Genomic DNA, 20777 nt, shown 5'->3' on the forward strand with positions numbered 1-20777 from the left:
GCTTCCAGATCAGTGAGGACAAATAATAAAAGAGACGTGCTTCTTAAGAGGGTATATACATGATTGAATACAAAATAAAAAAATAAAAATAAAAATAAAATAAAAAAATCCTTGCAAAACTATAAGATCTGTCGCTAATTCTATTTAATGATGATTAGCAACTAATTTTCAAAAAATTGTTCTCTACAAGCATTTAGAGACGAAGTTTGTCGCTAATTCTATTACTATTACTATTATTATTATTATTATTATTATTTATTTATTTATTTATTTATTTTTTTGGGTAGTGATGGCAGCTTCATTTCTTTTGATATAACAATTTGACATCCCAAAATTTATGGCTTGACTAATCAAGATTTGCACACTGTAAATGACTGACTAGACAGGTGAAACATATCTTATTTAGGATTTTTTTTTTCCAGTCCTACGGTTCGAACCCAAGACATCTAATTAACAATGTTGAGATCCTATCTATCCAATCACATTCCTGGATAGTGCAGCTTCTCAATTGCTTGGACCTAATAAACAATTCTGAAAGTGTTATTTCTTCTATTAAGGGATAAAAAATTAAAGCAAGCCACCAAGTATCAACAGAACAGACGTGGGTCGTCTTTGATTCCACCGAGAAATTATAATAAGAATAATTCTGCCAAAGTCTTCTTCATAAGTGTTGCTTCTACTAAAAAGAAAGATTTCTATTAATACTACATGTAATGCATGCTATTCCTTTGGTCCCTTTAAAAGCTGGCAGTTTTGTCGTTGTAGCCAACTCCTTTTCTCCATCCTTTCAAAATCAGTCAAAGTACTAAAGGTTAAGATATAGAATTTTGTTTAGTGCATAATTCAATTAGGCATCTCACATACTATTAACTGGTAACTATCACAAACAGGAATATTAAAACAGTAAGGTGACAGAAGATTAAGTTATTGCACGAAATAGCTTCCTTTCGTGCCAGAGGCAGATCTTAACATTTAAGCTCTATAAATTCAACCTTTAGAAATTTTACTTTTATTTTATTTTTAAGTAGGTGCAACGTGGGTATTATGTAAAGTGAGTTCTTGATGTAGATATACTTACATGATAAATTTATAAATGTGACAACCTATTTGCATTTTCCCAGACCGACTATAGCATTTGCTAGTCTCTTAATTTCTGCATTATATAGCCATAGGTGAATTGTTTTCTGTTACCAAAAAATAGTGTTATGAACTGATTGATACCATATAGTAAAAGTTGGATGACCACCTCAAAAATTATCCCGGATAAAGATAAAAGAAATTCTTCAATTTTGAACTTTACACCACCAAGCCTAGCTACTTTTTGTCAAAAGTCAAATTCAACCAATCAAAGAGTCAAATTATATTCATGTTTATGTTTTTTTTGCCGTTTTTTTTGGTGGCATGAAGGGTCCTGCGACCTTGTAAAGCAACGTACATAAAACATCATTATCAAACTTTAAGGAATCAATGAAGTTTTGAAACCAAACTAAATATACAAATTGAATATGGTTAATGTAGGGTTCGTGTATCTGACTTTTTCATGCATACAAGTCAGGCATATTCTCTAATGATTGTTATGAACTCAATGCAATGTCAAGTTCAACGAATGAAGTTTAATAAAGAGAGCATTAAACAATTGGTTGATTGAATATGTATTTATAATATTCAACAAGGAACATAATCTTTGGAGGATTTTTAACAGAAAAGTTATTCCTTTTTCAATTGCAGCTAGCTGTAAGATTTTTGATCCTGCTGTTTATTAAGAAAAAGTATGTTTTTTTTGCTCCAGAGAACTAAAAAGACAGTAATAAAAGATCAGCCCAGTGCGATAAGTTCCTGTTATGTGCCGAATTTAGGTAAGGGTAAGGTTGCATTGGGTCAATTGTACACAGTTGCCTTGCATTTTTATAAGAGGGTATTTTCTCGGCTATAGCTTGTGACCTCTTGATCGTACAGTGACATTGGGTCAATTGTGCACAGTGTTGCTCCGCATTTCTATAAGAGGACATTTTCACGGCTTAAGCTCATGACCTCTTTATTCAGAAGGTGAGAGTTATTACCATTGTATCTAGGCTCTCCTTCTAAAAAAGACAATAATATTGATGAAAATTGGAAGAGTCATAAGAGCCAAGCCACAAAACATAAATACATGTGGAGTCAAATGGATCATATAACTTGAGGAGTTGAGGTATTTGATTTTGTTTTTTGTTTTTGGATAATCAACAAATCACCCGGGGCTAGTGAAGCAAAGTATAAACTTCACCTTTGTCCTCGAGGTTCATCGTACCAGTAACATATGCCTACTTTCATATTGCGCGTTGAACTAGACCCAAGCCTGGAGACCATTAATGGACAAGTTGATACGGGAGTTACTCTGTCCTAATACTTATACAAATGAGAGTTTAAGGTTTACACACAGGTGGTGTAAATATTTACACAACTACCTCACATATTCACACAACTACATCACTCTTAAGGAAATTAGATGTAAATCTTAATGGTAAGTATTAATTGGTTTAAAAAAGGATTAATTGGTAAGTCCAACGGCCCAGTTAGGGATTTTCATTTCGTGGTGTTTGGAAAAATAATTGAACCTAAATATACACCGTAATATATGTTCGGGGGTGTTCAAAAGTTAATAGATGTACATAAACATATAAAATTTACCCAAATATCTGTGTAATTTTTATCATGTGTTCGAACACCGAGCTCTTGGTACATCCGCCCAATGGTAACCTAGCATTTGACCTACTATCACATGTTAAACTTCAATATTTGTGTAAAACAGTGTATACGCGTATATAACATAACTTTAAAGAAGAAAAATATGCATATATGTCGTGTTTTAGCATTTCTAGCACCTTACATAGTCCTATGGATCCCAAGGATAACATTTATTGTAATATTAACTTCACAGAAGGCTCTCCAGCTATATATATGCTATATACTAACAAAAAACATACCAAGTGTGTCACATAAAAAGGGAAAGAAGTTGCATACCTAGATAAACTACTATTTGGTTCTTAAAGCTGTTAACTTGCTTTTTACAGCAGCCAATACCCCGGGCATCTGCAACATCGATCCTCCTTTGATATTCTAATCTGGGAGAACTAAAAGACTGACCCATTCGATGACTTTCACGGTCGCCCTCACTAAACCAACTTGAATCTAAACTACGATTCAGATCAAGTCTTACCGAAATAGGATTTTCTTTTCGTGCCATATGCGCTTAGACTTCACTTTTTCCCCCTTTTTCTTCCCAGTTCAATATTTGTTCTCAAATTTTATTGGCTTAAATTCATATAAAATTTGGATTAATACATATTCATTTGGATTGAACGATTAATTTGGAATATAATTAAATACGTCCATTTAATTTAATTTAATTGCAAGGTTCATTTCATCTTAAGGCCCAAACTCATGCCACATGTCAAATTCAAGACCAACATAATGATGTCACACGTTCGAATGGTGTGGCAATTTCCAATCAAAGAACATGCCAATCAAAAGCTGTCAAGTGTCCAAAATGATATATCTTGGACAATTAATGCAACTGTATCACATAGCTTTAGTGATAAGCTTGATGACTCACATGAACCAATTAGAATGAGGCAAGAGAGTTCATTTTTCACTTGGACTGCCTACACCCTACAAATATTTTGGGGGGGGGGGGTGTTACATTACTCTTTAGGAAATTCAACGAGCATTGGAGAAAACATCAACATCGACTACATATAAACATCAACATCGACTGCATATAGTTCTTTGAAGAAGTAACGGAGTTCTTCCAAAGATCAACCCGAAATGACGAAGTGTTGCCCGACATTCCTAGGGATCGAAATACATTTCTAGGAGGTCCAAATCATCTTGCAACTCAAGAAATATGTTACTGAAGGCCCTCAAATCACGGAGAGAAGAATCAAGAGAACAACAAAATTGTACTCAGCTAGATTAATCAATAAAATTACGTTTTTCTTTTTTATTTGATTGCAGTTAATTTTTAGCACTCAAAAATTTGTCGCTAACAAATTAACTGTAATAAAAAATAAAAGGAAACTTAGCTGTAAATTTTAGAATGATACGTTCAACGGTCCCAACTTTATGACATCCTTAGACCCAATCCGACTCTCTAAACTTAGCTGTAAATTTTAGAAGGTAAACTTACAGGAAGAGCTACCCTTTAGTAGATCCTTACCTCTAGTAGCTACCTTTTTAATATTACCAACCACAACTACTATTTAATGAACATATGTATTTTAACGGGTGTATTTGTTTGTTTTCAAATACATAGTATTTTTTTTTTTTTTTTGCTTTGATATATTTCAGTGATTTTTTTTGCTATAATGTATTTCTGTGTTTTTTTTTTATGCATTTCAGTGATTTTTTTTTAATGTATTTTAGTATTTTTTTTGACGTATTTCAGTGGCTTTTTTTTTTATGTATTTCTTTGATATATTTCAAATACATTGTGTACATTCTAACTACATATGAAGCCAAATACATTCAAATTTTCATGTATTTGAATGGATTTCAACAAATACATTCAGATACAAGACAAATAAATTCAAATACATGATAAATGCATTCAAAAACAGTGTGTTTGGCTATTAACAAAATACACTAAAAAATACACCCAAAAAATACAAACACAAATACATTAAAAAAATAGTGTATTTGTGAGATGTAGATTTTTTGAATGTATTTGTACTTGACTTTTAACAAATACACACAAAAATATAAAAAATACACACGGCCGGATACGAAACATTCATACGCCAAAAACCTAATCTCTCCGTCACCACCAAAACCCTAATACGAGACACCACCGCACCAAAACCTAATACGAGACAGCACCGACTGCGTCTTCTTCTTCCTCGCCAAGTCTTCATCACCGCCGCCTGCATCGTGTGCCATCTCAGGCCACTCAAATACCCGCCGATCACCGAATAGAGTGAAAGAGAGAGAGGGGGGAGGGGTGAGCACAAAGGGAGAGGGAGAAGAGAGAGAGGGGCGACGCCTATGCATACCGGCCCATTCACCTGCTTAACTTGATTAAATATTTAGTAGAGCCTTGACAATCTCCCTTTTTGGTTTTAGTCATGTGAAGACCATTGAAAGATACTGTCCTGTACTGAAACTATGCCATTCACTTGACGAGAGAATATTGGGATTGATTTCTTGCATAGCAATCTGCTAACTTGTATTATGTTTATGTACTGAACTTAATATTTCCTTTGAATGGTGCATTGATTAAGAAAAAGAAAAAAGACAGCAGATGATTAGAAGAGAGGGGTGAGCACAGAGGGAGAGGGAGAAGAGAGAGAGGGGCGGCGCGGCCGTGGTGGTGGTGGTTGAGAATGGGGAGAGAGATTTTTTAGGGTTTTAAGAAATAAAAAATCTGAAATGGATAGTAATTGGGAAAAAAAGAAAGATATATGTGTTTGAGTATGTATTTTTTATATAGCTATCAATTGTAATTTAGAAAAGTTAATTAGCTATTAAATATAATTAAATAAAAGGGTAGTTAATATTAATAATTAGGTCTTAAAAGAAGCTACAATGAGTAAAAATTCCATTTTAGAATGATACGTTCAACGGTCCCAACTTTATGACATCCTTAGACCCAATCCGACTCTCTAACTCCCAGCCACCTTCAATAGATCATCTTAATGGGCTAGTCCATTAATGTTTTCCCTGATACTTTATATTTTATTTTAACAAAGAAACAAATACAAGAATAACAAAATGGAAATCATATTTTATTGATTTCCGAATTTAAAATTTTGATTTTTTGAATAATAAAAAATGTATTTTCTTAGCTCTTAATTGAAAATAAGTTATTTGAGAATTTGAAAATTGAAATACATAAAAATAGATGACTATTGCACATTATTTTTAAAAAATACGTGTGTCAAAAAATGAACCTGGCCCAAACACAATAACTAATGATATAGGACTCACTTGATAAGTTAAACTAGGTCTCATGTATATTTTTTTTAAAACACAAAAATAAGCATAACACAGACCATATTAATTATCTAAAAATGACAAAAAAATAATATCCATGTATTTTGCGAGGATATTTCTTAATGTTTGGAACATGAGGAGTAATGCAAGTATTTGGTTGTTGCTTAATCAACTTTTCTATTTTTTGAAAATTATTATATTATCATTTCTTTGATCATCTCCAATAATAATATATTGGTAATCAATATTCTTGTATAATTTGAGATACTATGGGCCAAATTGATGAAAAAATTGAAACCATATAGATCATGACGTATCACTAGTGGCTTATAGCACTTTAGCGCATTATTAACTATAGATTTAAACTTGAAATAATCAATCACGTAATCTTGATTTACTACATGCATTAAACAAAACAAAAAATGTTAGTACAAATGATCAAAATATAGAATAAATTAAAGTATAATCATTTTTTTGAGTACAAATCAGTCTTGCGTGTGGGACAAGAAAGTTGCTGATCACAATAAAATATAATATTAGAAGTTTTCTATAGATTTTACTGACATATAATAAATCTATCATAAGGATAAAATCCTTCTAAAAGTAAAAGTTCGGAGCTAAATAGCTTATTAATAAGACAAAATTATTTCTAACTAGTTTATATCGCCTAAATTGAGCTTTTTCTTTCATTAAGTTCTATTTTTTTTAAGCTATAAGAGTGCATCAATTTCAAAAAATTGTAAGTTGTTTAGGATAATTTTCTTACATGTGATTTAGGTCTACCGTGTTTTTTTTAACACATTCAATCATTCATTCACCATAGGTTTACACCTATATATCGGTGCATTGCAGGTGGACGCAGGACATGATCAAATCATCTCAAATGACCTCCTCTGATTTTATCCTCGGTGGGTACTACTTGCACCTTCTGATAAATGCAGTTATCTTGTATCTTATCTTATATTGTATGACCACACATCCATCTTAGCACCACCTTTTTACGTCACTCATCTTGTGAATATATTGGACGTTTTGTAAATTATACAAAAATCAAGTGTGTCTAGCTTATTATCCCTTAATGGTATGTTTTCTTCTATTAGTCCAATGAATAACTTATTTTCTTTTCATCGAGTGCATGACCTCACTTCTTCAACTTTTATATAACAAAGCTATAATTTCACTAACCAATGCACCTATTTATACCTTATGACAACAAGATGCTTATAAATTAATTTGCCTAACTTATAAATTTACCCAATACTCTCTAAATAAATTCATTGTGGATTAAAATGTTTGAATAATTTGGGGTAATGAAAGGGCAGAAACCCACATATTTGTCCTTGGGAAATAGATTTCACGTTTGTCAGTCACGACTCCACTAACTATGTGGATTTTATTCGTTTGTCCGGAAGAAAGATAGAAATTCACTCTTTTTTTCTTTCTTTTAGATTTGCTTGTTTGGATATTAAAACATTTTCTTTTGAAAAGAGAAAACATGCTTGAATGGAAATTTTATTGTATTTTAATTAAATTTTTTGTTATATTCCTATTTTTTAGATGTAGTATTTTAATATGTTAGAAGAATTGAATATTTCCGCACATTAATAAACTAAATTTACTTTTCTAAACGTTGAACACTTAATACTGCATATAAATATGGTGAAAGAAATTTGTTTTGATAAGAACAATAATATTGACAGGAGAAAAAATAATTACAGAATAAAATTGATTATAGACATAGTATAGTATTAAAAGTACTTGTAAATAAATGAATCTTGAGCCTAATTCAACCCCAAAAGCTAGCGTTCATGACGGGAGACCACTCATACCTTAAATGACAGACGTGAGACTCTTAAGTCTTAACAGTACTTAAATAGGTTAAAATACAAACTTAAAGTAGTCTCAGAATTACAAAATATTAGTCTATTATCTAATGACAATTGAAGTCTCTCTCTACCTACCTAGACATGAAGTCACCTCGTCTTACACATTCCATCATCAGTAGACAAAAACAAAATGTCGTTAAAATGCTGTTTCTTTCTTAGTAGGAGTACTATGCTCTCCTAAAGAATTCTCCTAGAAAAGTGAAACAAGAAATAGCCATTTGGCTTTGTTCTACAACTTTCTTTAGACTAGAATTAGAGCTTGACACATCAGTTAAGAATTCTTCAATATATGAATCATAATCAAATACTTGATTGTGAGCAACATCTTCAATGCTATTTCTATTGTGAGCAAAAAGTTGTGTCACTTGAGAACCCTTATTCTCCAGGCCTCCTCTTAGTTTTCCCAAAAATTCTGAGGAAAATGAAAAGCCGCTCAATGGTATGGTAGAGCCTGTGCTCGAAGACAATTCTACTGATGAATCAGGCGATGGGAAGTAAGCTTCACCAAGTTCCTCATCAAAAGAATAAAGTTGATCCGAACATTTATTCTTCAGGCTGCCCCTTAATGGCCCGAGGAATTTTGACCCCCTCCTATGTAACTAGTTTAGTCACAAATTATTTTCATTTTATGTCAAAATATTTATATACATATCGAATAGTTATCAAATGTGTCAGAGCTCTGAATGTTATTTTAAATGCGGTATCAGAACTCATTTTATGTTAAACTTTGTTTTGATATCACTTTTTTATTTTATTTCAGTATTTCTTTTTATGTTTTTAACAAACAAAGGTTTATTTTATCATCTCTAACAACTATATCGTGTTTCTTATTATATTTTGTTAGTTTAATAAATGGTTTTAGAATAGAAAGAGACGAGCCGATAATAGCAAATTTGTGCCGAGGACTACGTACTGATTGTGTGCAGTACCATATACTCTAAACTTGTCAACGGGGTTGGGCTGGGCCAACCCACATCCCTTAAATTGAACCCCCACCGATTCTGGGTTGCACTCACTTTTATGGGGGTCGGGTTGAGGTAGATAAAGGGTATCAATAACGTAATGAGCATTTCCAACTTTCAATTTTTAAAAAGATATCTGTCAACATGGAATGGCACAGTAACAATGCACAGAAGCTCAATTGAAAATGATGTAAAGTGAACTGCACATTTTTATCCTGACTTAACACGAACAATGCCTTTTGTTAATACTTTATACAACCTCAATAGCATACACTTTGCAAAGCCTCTTAGTAAGTTTGCCCAAGTTAATAACGGAGCATGGGCTGTCATAGAACCCCTAACTTCATTGTAAACTTGGATAAAATAACTCAAATTTGTTTGCTATTATAATTTCAATAGAGATGTCATTGGATTTAGCGAAGAAGTTCGAGAAAAGTTTAGGGCTAGGCATATATGGGTTCAAACTGAAAATACTGACCGAACTGAACTTTTTTAATTTCGATTTATTCAGTCCGGTTCGGTTTTAATATATAAGATTTTCATAATTCGGTTCGGTTTTCGGTATATGAAAATTTTAATTTGATTAAACCGAAAAATCAAATTTTAGCAACTTTTATTTCCCTTGAAACATATATACATAAAATATATTGGGCTCTGCCGATGTGCAGGCCAAATCCCAATCTCAAACTAATAAAATACCCAACCCAATTATTGAAACCCAACTCACCACCAAGCAAAGACAATTAAACTCTTACTTCAAAACTCAATACACTATTGGCCTCTCCTCAAACTAGCTAGGATTTACCTCTTCCATTTTCAACTTCAAGTCTTCAACTATGCAAGCTCTCCTCGACTCCTCCTTCTTCGACTATCAGCTAGGATTCTTATTCCTCTCTTTATACATTGTCCAGGTGCTTCACCTTTTACTGATGAATAATATGTGCACTGAAACAATTTCCTTATATGATGTTTGTCTCTTAATATATCTTTGTACATTTTTATTTGTTATATATTAATTTAACACGCCTATTACGAAGCCAAAAATATAATGCAAAAAAAGTGACACCTACAAAATTTAATAACTATTATTTTACTTTATATTTACAATATTATTTAAAAGTAGTATTAGAGCTTTTTTTATATCAATATTAGCTCTGATACCACTTGATTTTGTGATTCTTTTTGTAAGTTTTAACAAAGATATAGTTATCGTTTTCAAACAGTAAGCTCCATCAACTGGCTTACTTTGGTTGAGATAAACAATCAGGATTATAAAAAGTTCATAGGTAGAAAGCCATGACAAATCTAGACATACTAGCAAGACTATTAAAATCAAGTCTATCAGAAACTAAATGGTGATAAAGACTACAAATCAGGTTTCCTAATAAAAAAACATCACTTCAATTTCGATTTGACTCAACTAGCACGTTATTTTGTCATATAAAAACTGTACAACACGTATAAATAGAGAAGCTAGAATTTTAGAGCATCAAAATCAAGTTCTATTTCCATTTTGAGTTGACTCAACTAAATGATTCAATAGACTAGACAATCAAGTAATACTCAAAACAACAAATCTCAAGGATATTTATTGAAGACTTAACCTAAACTCTATCAACTGCCTCACTTTGGTTTAGGCCTTACGACGAGTCGCAAGAGCCAAAAACTGTTAGGGCTTTCTTCAGAAAAAATATGATGGCAGGAGCAGTTTCCGATAAAAAGGCAAAAAATGATGGCAGGAGCAGTTTTAGTGAAATTTTTTTGCAGTTGGTTTGAACATGGATTTTTGTTGTTATTTAATAATCATTTATGTTGTTTTTTTTCCCTTAGAATCTCTTCAACCAAGTTCCATTTCCCAATCTGAGATGTCAATGATGTCTGCTTCAAACCCGTGTTTGATAAAATATGCTTGCGATTAGTATTTTAGAATGGAAAAGGAAGTTGATGAGTGTAGCGAGAATCTATGGCATGATTTCATGTTAAATAAAGTTGAAAAGGATGTTATGTTGCACAAAGTCAATCTTTCTGCATTTCTGAATGTGAGTTTTGGATTTTTCTGCATTTTTCAATGTGAGTTTTGGTGTTATAAGTTGGCTCATCTTGCGGTCAACATTCTACTAATCGCTCATTTATCTTACATGTTTTTTAGGCTAATCTCATTTTGAAGGAAGAATCATTTCTGAAGGTTATGGAATCCATGAGTGGCGTTCGTGTGCAGGTGAAATCCCAACCAGTGCTTGTTAGACAAATGAAATTTAGTGTGTTTTGAATTTCATGTTCTGAAATACTTTACGAATTGTTGGTGTCTGTTGTTTTTCTGTGCTATACATTTAGTTGCTTGTCAATGTCATGTGAATTGCCAGTTACGGATTTCTTTGTCTAATAGAAATATAAAATGACTAATTTAGTTATTATATTGCGTTAGCAATTCCTCTATTTGACCAATTTTTTTACCTTGTCACAATCTATATTGGATATGAAACTATTGATTGAAGAGACAAGTAAAGAGGTATAAAAGACCAAAAGATTGTTGTATAACGTGTGTAACAAAGTAAGCATAGTGACTATTATTTGTATCTTATTATTGTTAAAGTACATACCCTGCTCTGACTTTGTAATTTATATCATATTCTTATTGTGAAGAAAAGTTTAGGTATGCCTTCTCTTTGGCGGCTCAGAATAGAGGCTCAAGTTGACGCTGTTGGGCAAACTCCAACTGATATAAGCGTGAGTCTTTGAAAAAAAATTTGTATCAGATTTGCATGATTCGACAGATACCCAGGCTCAGGTAGTATACTTACTTTTACTCTTTAACTTTAGAAAAAATAACTTTTGAATGTCACAAAAACAAGTGGTATCAGAGCTAATATTGATATAGAACAAGTTCTGATACCTCATTTAAATAATTTTGTAAATATAAAGTAAAATAATAGCTATCAAATTTTGTAAGTGTCACTTTTTTTGCACTATATTTTTGGCTTCATAATAAGCGTGTCAAGTTAATACATAGCAAGTAAAAACAGATATAAGAAGTCACACATTAATTTTGACAAGAAAAAACTATATGTTAGAAGGCATGGATAAAAAAAAACCTAACGAACATCAGTTTAGGGGTTAAGGGGATCGGACCGGTCCATGGGTGGGATCAGTTTAGGGGTTAAAGGGAGGGATGGGGGGGGGGGGGGGTGAGACGGGTCAAAGAACTGGGCTCGTGTCTCGGACCTGTCCAATTCCGATACCAGCTCGGTCCCCTCTCGCATACCGGCCTAGATTTTAATTTAAAAAAAAAATTCTTAAAACTAGCCATTGCCAACCTGTATGGACTTCTAAGTATGAACTACGGATTGGATTGACCTGATGAGCGTCTTCTATGTTTTTTCGCCTTTGTTAGAGCTTAGAATAACTTTGGTTCCTGAAATTGAGACCTAAGACACTGCAATACTTGCATACATAACCAATTAAAACTAATTTCTTCTTAACTAAGTTTCTCTTTTTTCCTAATTTTAGCACTTCCGTTGCTAATATCACGAGGTTATGATTACTATTTGGTTTGGCGGATAGATATTGCAGGTGTTGATATTCTTTGATGTTCTCTTTATTTTGCAATATTATGTGCTCTATCCTGCTTGGAAGACTGTGACTTCTCGAGATGTTGATGCGATAGGCAAGGAGCTGTTACTTAAAACTTCTAATGACGAAAACAAGGAAGATGTATAATGCATTATTCATCAGAAAATGTGTCTCGACTGTAAAACAGCAAATGTATATTTTGATTATGTTCACAGTTATTCTAAAGTAGATGAGCCTAAATGGAGCTACACATGACAGTAAGAATTCACATAGCCGACAACTTGCTTGGGATTGAGGTGTAGATGTTGTTTTTGTGTACAATTATTCTGAAGTGAAGACAGATACATAACTAAAGAAAAGAAACTGCGGCCGGTAACTTTTCTATTTTGTGAATTTGTAAGCATATAGAACAATGTGTATGCAATGCATGGCCCCGTGGTTCTTTGGTCCTTTTATGTATATCTTGCTAGTGGTTGATGAAAGATGGATTGATTGAAGTGATATGATATGGTGCTTGGCTAAGTAGAGAAAATATAGTGAAAATACCGATAGACATGTACGAATAAGTCTATTGGATCATTGGAAACCCTGTTAATTTTTCATTTATTCTGGTGTTTTCCATGGTTAGTTGGAAGGAATGTTTTGATGAAATGGTAAAACACTTGTGACAGTGTGAAGTGTCATTCTTTTATGAGCAATATAGTAATTCCCATGTTCAGTTGCTCAACAATTTTAAAAAATATTTTCTCTAGGAAAATAATTTCCTTAAAAATGGGAAAAATGACTTCCCTAGTGAAAGTAGGGAAAACAAGTTCCACAAGTGGCATTCCACATTGATTGTTTATGTATCAAACACAGGAAAATAAGTAAGAAAACCCCTTATTTTCCTGAAAAACGTTTTCCATGGAAAAATATTTTTCTTCATACCGAGCACACCCTTATTGTTCCTTTATTTCCAAATACCTTTTTTTTTCTTTGAGCTTCTTACCTCCCTTGTCTCCCCTTTAGTTTCTTGTGTTATTGACTAATTGTATTTTGGGCGATGAAACCATCTTTACATATAATATATTGTAACTGCATTCCTAATATGGTGTGATATTGTCTGCTCTGTTGCTTTAGACGTTTTTTCCAATCTCAGTATTTCACAATTCATGTTCATTGCACGACCTTTGGCCAGTTTCTTAGCAGAAAGGCCTCCTTCTGTTAAACGAATATCAATTCTTGAATATTAATGGTAGACAAAATTAGATCAAAAATTTGAGTAATTAGTGGTTGTAGTTTCTCCGAAAGAAAAGTCCTCTCCAAGTTGATTGACATAGTTGTCCCATGAGAAAAGTGAATCCACACTATAACACCATTATTTTATAGAGTCTTGTCCTTCTGCATGGATGACATTACTTGAGGATTCTGTAGCAGCTTTAGCAGTTTCAACAGAATAGAACATAGTTTTAGTAGTATTGCTCAACAATTTCACATTGAAGTTTCCACACAAATTGTAGTACTCATTGTCTTCTATTGAAAAATCATTAGTAATATCATCAATCTTGATGTCTGTTTCATTTATTTTATCATATGTGTTGCCTCTTTCTCTCCTCTTTGTGTAACCACCTGTCGACAACTTCTCTGTTTCACGATCATGTGTTGGCATGTTGGATTGTACGATCGTCTCATCTTCTTTTTGGTCAAAATTTTCAAGATTAATTGGCTTAATTGGATTGTGAGTTAGAGGGTCTATTCCAATTAAGTTTAATCTCTTCTTTATCCGGGTGTTCCAGTGGTTCTTGAGCTCATTGTCAGCCCGGCCAGGTAATTGTAAAGGGTTTAACAGAAAATAAGTTCTGTGCACCAACATTATATACATTCTTCACAAAATCATGCTAAGTTGACCTACAACAACAGTAGTTCAGAATAAGGATTAAACTTATATACACTAATAGTGGTAAAAGTTTTTACACTATATTTTAACATGTTGGTTACTAGTAGAGCTTGCTTCATTATTCAGGTTGCTAATCCTACTTTTTATGAACGGTTACATCTAACCATCGTTTGGGTGATCCAATAGTGTAAATTCTCACATTACATCCTATAGAAGTTAAAATTCTTGAAAACTAGAGTAATAACCTACTATGCCAGTCAAATTACATTGATGTGTAAAAATTGTTAATACAGTCAGTGTATATAACTTAAATCCTTATCAAAATCAACATTATAAATTTAAGTGGTAAAGAACAATATTGCTGTATACTAGAGCAAATGAACAAAAGACCTGTTACCAAGGGAGGCATGAAGTTGTGTAATCTGATTCTCCTCAGCTTCTGATAGTGGCCCTCTTTTAAGATCTGGTCTAAGATAATTAATCCATCTTAGTCTACAACTCTTCCACATCTCCGCAAACCTTCATCACAAATAGAAGAATGTCACAAATCAATCACAACATGTTTAATTATATCATCTATAAAGGACAAAGAAGTTAAAATATGCAAGTAACAAACAAAGCCAAACTAAGGCAGATCCTGTGAGTTCAACTGAATCCATTGCATTAGGCTCGAACTATGTATAGATATAAAATGCGTACATATAGTAAAATCATACTCCCTGACCCATTGAGAAATAGAACTGACTAATCCTAAGTCAAAGGGTCGAGAGACTCAACACTACTATTCTTGAACAACTTGGAGCGGAGCCGCCTTTTTGCACTATTACAGATATGAAAATTATGATCAAAATCATATTAGATTTTCAAATTCCCCTATCTGAAATGGGATTGACTACCAATTCCGAGTTTTGAACATACTGACTCTAAATTCTGAATTCGCATCTAACAACAAATCTTGCGGTAATATAGAAACAATGCAAACAAACAAACCTGCAAGCTTGGGACCCATTCTCCAGCATAAAATGACATTGTTAATTAAAAAATTCAAAAGCTTGTGGTCTTCTTCTATAGTCCATGGACCTCTTTCAATCCAACTTTATCACAACATGGCTGCCTTCCCATTTTGAAAAAGAAACTAATAAGCAGATTTAATTAAAATCGCAAATATATATAGGTACTCGTTTTCCTTCTTTGAGGGGCACACAAAGGGGATTTTTTATTAGAAGCAAAAAAGAAAAGATGCTGCCAGATCAGTGAGGACAAATAATAAAAGAGATGTGCTTCTTAAGAGGGTATATACATGATTGAATGCCAAAAAAAAAAAAAAAAAAAAAAGGAAGAACTTGCAAAAGTTGATGACCATGCAGGAAATTTTTATAATATATTTTTAATAGAAGTGCCCATCCACCATCACCTTGACCATTTATATGCCCTAGAAGTAATTGTGTACCTAAACTATAAAATATGTTGCTAATCCTATTTAACGATGATTAACGAGAAATTATCAAAAAAAAATCTCTACGAGCATTTAGAGACGAAGTTTGTAGCTAATTTTTTTTTTTTTTTTTGGGCAGCTTCATAATTTCTTTTGATATAACAATTTGACATCCCAAAATTTCTGGCTCGACTAATCAAGATTTGCACACTATAAATGACTCATGACTAGACAGGCGAAACATATCCTATCACGATTTTTTTCAGTCCTACGGTTCGAACCCAAGACATCTAGTTAACAATGTTGAAATCCTATCTATCCCATCACATCCCTCGATAGTGCAACTTCTCAATTGCTCTGACCTAATAAACAATTCTGAAATTATTATAACTTCTATTAAGGGATAAAAAAGTAAAGCAAGCCACCGAGTATCAACAGAACAGACGTGGGTCGTTTTTGATTCCGTTGGAAAATATCATAAGAATAAATCTGCCAAAGTTTTCTTCATAAGTGTTTCTTCTGCTACAAATAAAGATTTCTGTTAATACTATATGTAATGCATGATAGTCCTTTGGTCCCTTTAAAGGAATATATGGTGCTTAGTTCCATCAGGTATCTCACATACCATTAACTTGTAACTATCACAAACAGGAATATTAAAACAGTAAGGTGACAGAAGATTAAGTTATTGCACGAAATAGCTTCCTTCGTGCCAGAGGCAGATCTTAACATTTAAGCTCTATAAATTCAACCTTTAGAAATTTTACTTTTATTTTATTTTTAGGTAGGTGCAACGTGGGTATTATGTAAAGTGAGTTCTTGAAGTAGATATACTCACATGATCATCATATCATATCATCATATATTATTAAACGTGGGAAGCCTTTTTATGAAAAGTCAGATTACTAAAATGCCCATCAAATGTTGAATGACCAATTTACCCTTTACTTCAACACTACTCCTATAGTCTTATTGTACTAAAAAAGTAAATTTACTTAGCTTTCATTAAATAAAAAGTAAATGGTAAATAACAAAATGATATAATTAATTTGGTACATTAGTATGTAGTCATTAGGAATCGGAATAGAGACGTTATTCCGGTGATTGGTATTGATGCCCTCACTTAAACACCATTAATGTATGAAACATGAATTCAAATTCAACAAATAATTTCAGAAAATAGACTACATTAGCCGAATAGGAGTTGTGTAGACAGTGTAGTAAATGATTGAGAGTCATTGTAGTAAATGTGGGCAGTGAAGAGTCTACCAAAGACATTCACCCTTAATTTTAATTTTGTAGTAAATAATGTGGGTAATGAAGAGTCTACCAAAGACATTCACATTCAATTTTACATATAGAAAATCTTTCATCCAAATCCGTGTCTTCATCTTGCTTTCTCCGTTAGAATTCACGGTTGGCTGCGTTCTTTTTGTCAACTTTGATCCATATTCTGTCTTATCCGATTTGGTGAGTTAATTGGCGAAGTCACAAAACCATGCCTTAAGCAATAGACTCTTTTGGGATGGTTAGTCTTCTCTAAATCTCTAAAATTGAACTTGCCTATGAACCTTTCAGCTAGTATTATTACAAGAAAAATAATCGTCTTTGCATGCCAGGAACTGGAAGGGTCAAAGGACCATTCAGGCATATTTCTATATGTGTACTCCAGAATGATCAGGTACGAATCTTAAGCTCTGTTATGTTCGTTTTCTGTAATAATATCTCTAATTTTTGCTGGTTATTCATTTCCTATGAATTATTGTGGCTCTATACAAATTGTCTTTTGAAATCTATATGTTGGACATCATTTTTGAGAGGAGCAACGTAGTAAATTTATTATGATATGTCAACGGCACAAGCATGTGATAAGTCTTTTCCCTAAGCTTGGGCTTCTTGGAAAGAATACTTGCGCCAAACTAAGCTTGATTAATCGTGTCTTAAAGAAATTTCCAGCACCTAATGCTCAAGTTTGATTAGTATTTTAACAAGTTTTGGCAGATACAAGAATGGTTCAAGTGGCTTATCCTTAAAACCAGTTTGTTCATCATGGCTTATATCCTTTTTTCATTTTCGGTTTTTATTTCTGGGTACCACGCATTGAATTAGGCGTGGGATTCGAATATGTCATTCTTGGGATTACATGTATCATTTGAGATAAAATGGTGATGAAGAACATTAGTTATATTGTCAAAATATTTGACATCACCTGCAATCCAATCTAAGCAAAAGGTACGCTAGATTATTACGAAGAAACTTTAATTTCATTATTTTATAAATGATTAATCAGGGTATCAGGTGCAAAGCGCGTGCACAAAAACTAGTAAATTATAGATGTGACAACCTATTTGCATTTTCCTAGACCGACGATAGCACTTGCTAGCGTCTCTTAATTTCTGCATTATATAGTGTTATGAACTGATCGATACCATATAGTAAAAGTTGGATGACCGCCTCAAAAATTATCCGGGATAAAGATAAAAGAAATTCTTCAATTTTGAACTTTACACCACCAAGCTTAGCTACTTTGTCAAAAGTCAAATTCAACCAATCAAAAAGTCAAAATTATAATCATGTTTGTGTTTTTTGGTGGCATGAAGGGTCCTGCGACCCTGTAATGCAACGTACATGGAACATCATCATCAAACTTTAAGGAATCAATGAAGTTTCAATCCAAACTAAATATACAAATTGAATATGGTTAATGTTGGGTCCGTGTATCTGACTATTTCATGCATATATACAAGTCAGGCATATTCTCTAATGATTGTTATGAACTCAATGCAATGTCAAGTTCAACGAATGAAGTTTAATAAAGAGAGCATTAAACAATTGGTTTATTGAATATGTATTTATAATATTCAACAAGGAACATAATCTTTGGAGGATTTTTAACAGAAAAGTTGTTTCCTTTTCAATTGCAGCTAGCCGTAAGAATTTTGAACCTGCTGTTTATTAAGAAAAGGTATATATTTTTTTTTTTTTGCTCCAGAGAACTAAAAAGACAGTAATAAAAGTCAGCCCAGTGCGATAAGTTCCTGTTATGTGCCGGATTTAGGGAAGGGTAAGGTTGCATTGCGTCAATTGTATACAGTTGCCTTGCATTTTTATAAGAGGATATTTTCTCAGCTATAGCTCGTGACCTCTTGATCATACAGTGATATTGGGTCAATTGTACACAGTGTTGCTCTGCATTTCTATAAGAGGACATTTTCATGGCTTACGCTCATGACCTCTTTATTCAAAAGGTGAGAGTTATTACCATTGCATCTAGGCTCCCCTTCTAAACAAGACAAAAATATTGATGAAAATTGGGAGAGTCGTAAGAGCCAAGCTACAAAACATAAATACATGTGAAGTCAAATGGATCATATAACTTGAGGTATTTGATTTTGTTTTTTGTTTTTGGATAATCAACAAATCACCCGGGGCGAGTGAAGCACGGTATAAACTTCACCTTTGTCCTCGAGGTTCATCGTACCAGTAACATATGCCTACTTTCATATTGCGCGTTGAACTAGACCCAAGCTTGGAGACCATTAATGGACAAGTTGATACGGCATTTACTTTGTCCTAATACTTATACAAATCAGAGTTTAAGGTTTACACACGGGTGGTGTAAATATTTACGCAACTACATCACATATTCACACAACTACATCACTCTTAAGGAAATTAGATGTAAATCTTAATGGTAAGTATTAGTTAGTTAAAAAAAAGTATTAATTGGTAACCTAGCATTTGACCTACTAGCACATGTTAAATTTCAATATTAGTGTAAAACATTTTGTACAAGCGTATATAACATAACCTTAAAGAAGAAAAATATGCATATATGTCGTGTTTTAGCATTTCTAGTCCTATGGATCCCAAGGATAACATTTATTGTACTATTAACTTCAAGGAAGGCTAAATAGAAACCGATAGAATATAAAGTCTAATCTGAAAAGCATTTGGAAATGTAAATAGGAAAAGAATTCTACCAAAATCCTCGACGAAGTGAGTTGGTCATCGAATGGATTTTCACAATGTTAATATCTTCTCCCCAGCTATATATATGCTATATACTAACAAAAAACATACCAAGAGTGTCACATAAAAAGGGTAAGAAGTTGCATACCTAGATAAACTACTAGTTGGTTCTTAAAGCTGTTAACTTGCTTTTTACAGCAGCCAATACTAATTGGACACATGGTTCCACTAAGAATCCAGATAGATCAGAAGAAACACCAATGGTAATCTCCGCTTACCTTTCTCAAAAAAGAAAAAGACACACCAACTAATGTTTTACAATTCTGATAGCAGTCTTTACCCCATAATAGCCTTAACCTTCGGCCTGACGATAGGAAGCTCCAAATGATCTTCTATATTTTTCACCACCTGATAAGGTGTACCCTATGATTCTATGTTTTGATAATTGACAAACTGATGGGGAACCGACAAGAGACATGGTCTGCTATCTGTTTTGAATATACCACGCGCAATGAAATGTCGCCAAAGGTTAATCTTTGTGAGCGACAAGCTTTTGTTGGAATAAGTTAATAACCTATTGCAAGAAAGTATAATCAACAAAATTAACCTGTATAATATTTATCAGAAATTGTTTTGAGAATATACAATTTATATTATGTTGTATCTAGTTTGAGAAACTAAGCAAATAGTCCCACATTATAATTCTCCTTAACATCGTCACTCTATCCCATTCTTGGTTAGAGTATATAGAAAATAAAAAGATGAAATTTGTGTCATGAACGGAAACGAAAAGAGACTTGCTAGGAATAAAATCTGAGAAAACGGTTCTTTCAGGAATTCACATCAAAATCTGATATCAAATTCGTCTTTTTCACAATTTAACCAATCTAAATATTAGCAAAATAATAAAGTGAAAAAACAAAAAAGAAAAGTTAACCTAAGCAGGACAGCAAAGGTTGCAATGCAGGACAAGGCGAGTTAAATCTTATGTGGGGAAAAGCCTTACCTTCAGCACCCCGCCACGTTTTTCATCGATATTAACTTCACAGAAGGCTAAATAGAAACGTGAATATAAGTCTTACATGAAAAGCATTTGGAAATGTTCGATA

General features: G+C 33.0%; 1 pseudogene; it reads right to left on the reverse strand.

The window, feature by feature from the left end:
- Positions 1-13742: 13742 nt before the first annotated feature.
- LOC132044710 (transcription factor MYB20-like) lies at positions 13743-15723 on the reverse strand (annotated as a pseudogene).
- Positions 15724-20777: the final 5054 nt, after the last annotated feature.

This window comes from Lycium ferocissimum, unplaced genomic scaffold (assembly GCF_029784015.1).
Source record: "Lycium ferocissimum isolate CSIRO_LF1 unplaced genomic scaffold, AGI_CSIRO_Lferr_CH_V1 ctg51, whole genome shotgun sequence".
Taxonomy (NCBI): domain Eukaryota; kingdom Viridiplantae; phylum Streptophyta; class Magnoliopsida; order Solanales; family Solanaceae; genus Lycium; species Lycium ferocissimum.